We start from the raw sequence: 7,009 nt of genomic DNA, 5'->3' as shown, positions 1-7,009 counted from the left end.
GGCAACCAATGATGAAACCTGTTTGCTCCTGGTCCCCACAGATCCCCATGAAAGAAAAGTACACGAGGCATTCCTCCAGAAATACCTTGCACCTTTCAGGAGATCCATTGTAGCGTACTGGTCTCTGGTCCATCTGCCGTTCACCTGCTGCATCCAAAGGTAGGACTTGCGTTCTGTCAGGCTTGGAGGAAGAGGCTGGATGCATGTGCGGGTTACTTCATTTACATCAAACAAGGTTACAAAAACTTACAAACTGAAGAAATGGCAGACAGGAATAGAAACACCCTACGCAACAGCAAACAACACAAGACAGAGAAACAGGAAAACCAAGGAGTATTTATACAAACCTAAACGAGGCTTAATGAACTAAAGACAGGTGAAAAACTGAACAGAACTTAATGGGGCTAAACCAAAAGGAGACTAAGCTAAAGGACAAAGAGGACTGAACCAAAAAACCAAGTGCACAACAGAACCAAAACTGACCACTAGAGGGGAAAAAAAAAAAACAAAGCACAAGAACAAAGAGAAAGTGCGTGACACGTCCTGTTTTGTCTGCATGTAAAGCCCTTTGAGACTGTAAACAGCAATATTGGGCTTTAAATAAACTTGAAACTAAACGTGTTTTATCTTCAGACACTGATGATGTGACAGTGTTTACTGCAAGAGAGGAAGATGTTCTGACTCTTCACAAAAGTTTGATTTCATATGGAAAATTCTGGTCAGCTAAACCTCATTGGAGTAAAACTTGTTTCTCTCTCTCTCTCTCTCACACACACACACACACACTCTCCAGACTTGCTCTCTGTAAACTCACTGAACAGTCCTGTTCATCTATAGCCTCAGTTCTACAGTCAGTAAACTGTCCCCTGAGAGAACTGGACCTGAGTAACAATGACTTTCAGGATTCAGGAGTGAAGTTTCTCTGTGTGGGACTGAAGAATCCACACTGTAAACTGGAGACACTGAGGTCAGTATTAGTCAGGAACTTAAATGCAATATTTAGAATACCCACACTCATATTAAAATGAGATCAGGTTTATGTATAGTATGGTTATTAAAGTACTGTTGTGTATTGTCCCCAATATCTTCACAGCTAATGTTAGTAACTGGTCTGTGATAATTTAGCAAAGTCAACATCTATTGTAAAACAGAGTGGACCCTTTACAATGAATCACACCTCACAAACTGGAGTTGAGACAAATCCGATCCAGTATCGGTATCGGGTGCCGATATTGATGTAATTCACTCATCGGATATCGGACTGACGTTACCGATCCACGTACCAATCCAGATTCCATAGTCTGATGTTTTTATGAATTATAATGTAATAATGCAATTGTAAGCCCATAGCAAAAAAGCTGTAGCACTAGTTAATTAACTGATTAATTAGTTAGTAATTAAACAGTTCTACAAAGACATCCAGTAGTCCCCATATTTTTTGTCTCCTAGAATTCTATGAGTTAGACATACAGGCAGATGACTGCACCATTAGTCTGCAACTGAGTGAGAGCGTAACAGAAAAAGCAAGACAGCAACTTGTAATCATCATTTGAAACAACACCAGGAGTTCATGTTAGCCAACAACGACTCCAGGCAGCAGACGCTCACTGAGTTATTCCAGAGGCATAGTAAACACCCAGCAGACAATCCGAAGGCTAAAGGGATTACAGAAAAGCTACTCAGTTTCATCATACTCAATGATCAACCACTATCTGTCGAGGAAAATACTGGATTTCATAACCTGTTGGAACATTTAGAGCCAAGGTATAATTTGCCATCCAAGAAATATATATCAGAAACTGCTATACCTGAATACAGCCAAGTGTCATCACAGTTAGCGACGCAGTTAAAAGATGTTGAATCCATGAGTTTTACAACCGATACCTGGACCTTGGATGTGAGCCCAGTGTCTCTAATAAATCTCACTGTACAGTGGGTGAACTCAGATATATAAGCCCTACAGAGTACGGTGCTTCAGGTGAAAAGTGCAAGGGGTCACACTCCAGCAGTTCAATTGCAGCCTCCATTAAAGAGATGCTACATGACTGGAAAATCCCGCTGGCTAAAGTACATGTGATTCTGCGAGACAATGCAAGTAACATAAAGAAGGAGATGGAAGAGATGACGGTCCCTAGCTTGGTGGCTGTTTTGCTTCTTTCACAACGCAGTGTTTGTGATGCTATAACAAATGCAAGGAAGATTGTGGGGCATTTCAAACATTCGCAATTTGCACAGTCTTGCTTGGAAGACATTCAAACTGAACTGCAAGTACCCACAAATCATCTGCATCAAGACACTCAGACAAGATGGAACAGCTCTTTTCATATGCTCGCAAGCCTTCTGCAACAGAAGCGAGCCCTCTGTGCCTATGCTGCTGACCACAATCTGCCTGCAACGCTGTCAGCCAACGAGTGGGCATTATAAGAAAAAACGGCGAGAGTGCTGGAAACCTTCGAGGAGTTAACCTGGAACATCAGCTCAGCGAACTCCTCTACAGCCAATGTAATCCCAGCCATCATCCTCTTAAAATGTCTGCTTGCCCGGGAGAATAGTGCTGACAGCAGGATCAAAACAATGAAAAGTACGCTCCTGTAAGCTGTCAACAGACGATTCAGCAACATCGAAGGTGATCCCCTCTACTCATCTGCCACATTACTGGACCCTCGATACAAAGACAGGTGAGACAGATTTTTTTATTGATTCACTAATGTTGGCTATGTTTTAAATAGTAAAAACTATGTGTTGATTTCTAGTCTAATAATGGAGATTTGTAAGTGTGCAATCATTTGGAGAAATGCGTGTGTGTTTGTGTGTCTCTTTGACCTCTGACCATCTAGTGGTTGCATTTATTCATCATTACTAATATTTAATGTTTTGTGTTTGTTAGTGTTGACTGTCTTATTGTTTGTATGACAGTAAAATTGTCTAGATGTAGGTACAATTGCAATCCTAACACAGAGACACCAAAAGATGTAGGTGTGATAGGATTAATAAATCAGTCTCATATAATTTATTAACCATTAATTTGGGTGTTCAATATTCTATTAATTAAACAACTAAGATTAATGGGATACACTAGCTGTAACACTGTGCTACAGTCTTAGAGAGTATTGCAGTACTAATGTATTACAATTACACTACTAAACCATAACACTCATGAACAACCAGATTGATGAAGGTAATTGGGAGTGCTTTGATGGCAGAGGTTGGCATTCAGTGAATACTGTGGCAGAAACAGACAGGACAACAGTTTATTTCAATGATACTATTTATTAACATAATCAATGCTACTTGGCAAACTAATACTGATATGGTACAATCAATAATCAGCAGCAAATAGAATGATCAAAGGGTAAATGGTAACAAAACGGTGATGAGTCTATGTACAGGCATTCAGTGTAGGACTGAATGAGTGTTAGACCAGAGATGAGTGAGTGTGTGTGTGTGTGTATGTGTGTGTGTGTGTGTGTGTGTGTGTGTGTGTGTGAGTGTGAGAGAGAGAGAGAGAGAGAGAGCGCGCGTGCGTGTATGTGGGCGTGTGCCCAGCTGCGCACTGAAGAGAGAGGGAGGAGTTCTTTGGAGAGAGGCAGTGCGCAGGCGCACAGAAGAGAGGAGGAGGAGCGAGGGAGAGACGCTGTGCGCATGTGCACAGCAAGAGGTATGCGTGGTATGAGGATTTAGTGCGCATGCGTGTGTGCTAGGCACCAACTAGAGTGGGGGTGGCAACGAGAAGCGCATTTGTGTGAGAGACCAAAGAATGTCTAACTTGAGAGCTAGTCTCAAGTAAGTAGGCCCTAAACTCAACAGCTCTACCCAACCCTTATGTCACGCCGCAATCCCAATGTTGGAGGTGTGCAATCAGAGAAAGGGGGTTAGACAGAGAGAGAACGCATGCCAGATCTATCCTTCATGAGTTTTAACCAAAAGAAAATAACGAACGGCTAAAAACCTCATTGTACAAGAAATACAGTGTATACATTTAAATCGTTAAAGAATTCAAATAACAACATTTCCTTCATGTTAACTGTGTATGATCTTAATACTAAAGTATGCCCAGATGCCAGCCTTACTTTGAATAGTTCATTGCGTGGTGACCGAAGGTGCGTCTTTGGTAGTCTGATGAGCAGTGCGATGCGCAGTTCCAGGGAGAAGTTCCTTTCCTTGTCACTTGAAGATCTTCGGGGCTCCGTCCCTCGTCCGATGATCTTGGAGGGTTCTTGAGTTAGTTCATCGACGTTTAAAGCAATAAAAAGGGATCCAGTCGCCTTTTCTTCCGTCAGATACTGAGAGCGTTATAGTGTAATTAGCCGGTTGAAATTAAAGTTGCAATTGCGCGAGAAAAGGTACATTAAAACTTTGGCCGTACAAATATCCCGCTGCTAGCCAGCTGCTGCTAGAGCGAGCCGCTGCTAGGGAGTTGCAGAATTGAAGTGCTGGAAAGAGAAAGAGTTTGGAATTTTCCGCGGTTTTATGGCAAAAATTGCATCATCACTGTGTCTAGTATCTGGCTCCATTGCTGTATCCAATACCATTACAGTGAAATCTGAGAAGATGGATACAGATTACCCATGAGGTCAAGCAGAGAATTATGGGTAATAGGGTCTACGGGCCTGACAACCCCTACAGAGTCATATGAATCCCAAAGAAAGTATCTGACAAATATGGAAACTCAGGTCTGATCCAGCATCAGTCCAGGTGTGGCCTGTGTCAGGAGGTTCTGAGGGATTCTTTTTTTTTTAACCACCTCTCTCCATCTCTCTCTCTCTCTCTCTCTCTCTCTCTCTCTTTCTCTCTTTCTCTCTTTCTCTCTCTCTCTCTCTCTCTTTGCAGTGTGGAGACAGATCTAACTGAGGATCAGTCTGGGCGTTGCCAAAATGTCCAACACAACACGTCCATGTCTGAGTCAGATGATGTCCTGCTGAGAATCATTGAGGGTCATAAAACCACCCTGAAAAAGAAGTATGAGTGCTTATATGAAGGTGTCGCACTGAAAGAAAACCAAACCCTACTCAACAGCATTTACACAGAGCTCTACATCACAGAGGGAGAGAGTGAAGGAGTGAATGACAAACATGAGGTTCTACAGATTGAAACAGCATCCAGGAAATGGGTTTCTCAAGACAAACCAATCAGCTGCAATGACATCTTCAAACCCTTGTCAACCAACAGAACTAAAGAGGAGAAAAAAGCCTTGTCTAATCAGGAATCTGAAGGGGACAGACAAAATCCAGAAATCAGAACTGTACTTACCAAGGGCATTGCTGGAATTGGAAAAACAGTCTCTGTGCAGAAGTTCATTCTGGACTGGGCGGAGGGAAAGACCAATCAGGACATTGATTTCATGTTGGTTCTTCCATTTAGAGAACTGAACTTAGTTAAAGATGAACAGCTCAGTCCTCATGGACTCCTGTTAGAGTTTCACCCAGAACTGAAAGACTTGGATCCAAAGAAATATAATGACTGTAAAATGCTGTTTATCTTTGATGGTTTTGACGAGAGTCGACTTCAGTTGAATATTGCTGAGAAGCTGTGTGATGTGACCAAAACATCATCAGTGAACATGCTGATATCAAACCTCATCAAAGGAAGTCTTCTTCCATCTGCACTCATCTGGATAACCTCCAGACCAGCAGCAGCCAGTCAGATCCCCTCTCAGTTCATCAGTCGTGTGACAGAAGTCCAAGGATTCAGTGATTCACAAAAAGAGGAATACTTCAGAAAAAGAGTCAGTGATAAGAATCAAGCCAACAGAATCATCTCACACATCAAGACATCAGTGAGTCTCCACATCATGTGTCACATCCCAGTGTTCGGTTGGATTTCAGCCACTGTGCTTGAGGAAATGCTGTGTCAAGACAATGTTAAAGAGATCCCTAAAACTCTTACTGAGATGTACACACACTTCCTGCTCATTCAGACTAAAATGAAGAAGCAGAAATATGAGGAGAAAGTTGAGACAGACTCAAAGAATCTTCTGGAATCAAGCAAGGAGATCTTTCTGAAACTTGCAAAACTGGCTTTTAATCAGTTGCTGAGGGGCAATGTCATGTTTTATGAAGAAGATCTGAGAGAATGTGACATTGATGTGAGTGAGGCCACAGTGTACTCTGGGATTTGTACTGAGATCTTTAAGGAGGAATCTGTGATTCGTCAGAAGAAGGTCTACTGCTTTGTGCATCTGAGTGTTCAAGAGTTCTTTGCTGCTCTCTATGTGTTTTACTGCTATGTAAACAAGAACATGAAGGCACTGGACTATTTTCTGCAGCAAAATACCAAGAGCCAAACAATGTTCCCTTGGATGAGTTGCTGAAGAAAGCTGTGGATAAATCTTTGGAGAGTAAGGATGGACGTCTCGATCTGTTTGTCCGCTTCCTTCATGGCATCTCACTGGAGTCCAACCAGAAACTCCTACAAGGCCTGCTGACACACACACAGAACAACCAGGAGAGCATCAAGAAAATAAGCCATTACATCAAAGGTCTAAATAAATCTGGTGTCCCACCTGAGAGATGGATCAATCTACTGCACTGCCTGACTGAAATGAATGATCGTTCTCTCCATGAAGAAATTCAGGCTTTTGTCAAGTCTGAAAATTACACAACTAAACTCTCACTTGCACACTGCACAGCACTGGCCTACATGTTTCTGATGTCAGAGGAGGTGCTGGATGAGTTTGACCTGAAGAAATACAACACATCAGATGAGGGTCGTAGGAGACTGCTCCCAGCTGTGAGATGCTGCAGAAAAGCTCTGTGAGTTTTATGTTTCATTTTTTTTATAAAGATACTCACTCTTTAGTCCCTTTATCTAAAGGAAAATGAGGAGAATTCTCAAGTCACATTTTTGTATGCCTTTGAATTTCATTACAATAATTAATCTATATACCCAGTTACAAAGGGACAATGATACATTCATAAAAGTCTTGTTAAAGTGATCAATCTGAAAGAAACATCACACACTGTTATTTATCTACTTATCAGAAGTGATGTTTTTAACACTGAGTGAATAA

The 7,009-nt window shown here is 41.8% G+C and overlaps 1 pseudogene; it reads left to right on the top strand.

The window, feature by feature from the left end:
• The first annotated feature begins 5,467 nt into the window (after positions 1–5,467).
• Positions 5,468–6,744, top strand: LOC115820511 (protein NLRC3-like; annotated as a pseudogene).
• Positions 6,745–7,009: the final 265 nt, after the last annotated feature.

This window comes from Chanos chanos, chromosome 9, assembly GCF_902362185.1.
Source record: "Chanos chanos chromosome 9, fChaCha1.1, whole genome shotgun sequence".
Classification (NCBI taxonomy): domain Eukaryota; kingdom Metazoa; phylum Chordata; class Actinopteri; order Gonorynchiformes; family Chanidae; genus Chanos; species Chanos chanos.
The sequence above is the reverse complement of the archived record's forward strand: the minus strand, read 5'-3'. Positions and strand labels throughout refer to the sequence as shown.